Here is a 1,497-nt window from a genome sequence, read left to right on the forward strand (position 1 = left end):
GCACCATTCATTTTAAATTTTCCAAGAATTTTTTTTTATCATTTCGCGTTTCTTTCCTTTTTCATTCGATTCCAACATTTGTTCATAGCCGAAAACATCGTTTGCAAACGCATTCATTTCCATATAGAATTGGTCAAAGAAAGCATTGCTCAATTGAATTGAAACATTATTTTCATAAATACTTAGGACCTTAACTAATGCACCTTGGTACATAATAATAATAATATGTATATATTTCTTCTAAATGAGCTTGGGGGCATTGGCCCTTCAATATCACTCTCATTCCATCTTTTTGTAAATCAAATTACTTATTGTCTAACGACAGGTGTAATATTTTATGGAAGAAATAAAAAAAAAAAAATTTCATTCGAATCATTTGAAATTTCTGTATACAATAACGAAAAATTCAAAAAAAGTTGTACACATAAAATGTCTATTCGAAATTTACTTTAATCTAAGAATCGAGCAAGTTTTGTTTTGTACAATATTTTGATTTTTTCTTTTTTTTATATGAAGAAAATATTTAAAAGAAATTTTTTTTTGCTAAAAACCTTCTCCTAGTGGATCCCTATAATATGAAAAAAGAACGAATAAAATTGGCCTCGTATCGGCCCAAAAAAATGCGTACAAAGGAACATCATTTCATTTTTATATGTATAGATTTTTATTTAATATTTATTTTACACAGAATACAGAAATTTAAATTTATTCAATTACAGTCATCGTCATAAACAAAATTGTGAATTATATTCTGATGTTCTGCCAAATCCATTTCCTGTTGAATCATTGATCCGAATCTCTCCTGTCTTGCGATACAGCTATCGGTAAATGAATTCTTCTTGTGTAAGTAGCCTATTCGTAGTGCATTGGAAACATCACTGCCAGTTATTTGATCCCATGCATTTTTTGCCCACTTCACATCTTCTTGTAAGCCTGGTTTTACAAAACTCCTTCCATGATTTATTTATTCGGTTTTCAATATATAAAAATGAAATGAGACTTTTTCAATTTCACACGTTTATTAACAAAAGCTGGTTACAAGTTTAATCTTCAAAATAATAACCATCGCTAGCGACACATTTTTCCCATGTCTTAGGCAAATGCCGCGCCAAAAAAATTGGCCGTCTTTGACCGCAAACCAATCATCGAGCCATTTGTTTGCTTCTTCGTGAGAATTGAAGCGCTGCTCGTAAAGTGCGTGGCCCATCGATGCAAAAAAATGATAATCGGAAGGCGCTAAGTCTGGTGAGTAAGCCGCATGCACCAGCGGTTCCCAATCGTACGTCTCCACCAATTCTCGGGCCGCTTTTGTTCGATGTGGCGGTGCATTGTCATCAAGAAAAATTACTTTGTGACGCCGATCGGCATGTTCTGGGCGTTTTCGGTGTATAGCGCTGTTCAAATCGGCTAATTGCCGTTGGTAGCGTGCACCGTCAACTGTTTCACCTGGTTTTAATAGCTCGTACCAAATCATACCACGCTGATCCCAGAAAACAC

This window comes from Anastrepha obliqua, unplaced genomic scaffold, assembly GCF_027943255.1.
Source record: "Anastrepha obliqua isolate idAnaObli1 unplaced genomic scaffold, idAnaObli1_1.0 ptg000005lb, whole genome shotgun sequence".
Taxonomy (NCBI): domain Eukaryota; kingdom Metazoa; phylum Arthropoda; class Insecta; order Diptera; family Tephritidae; genus Anastrepha; species Anastrepha obliqua.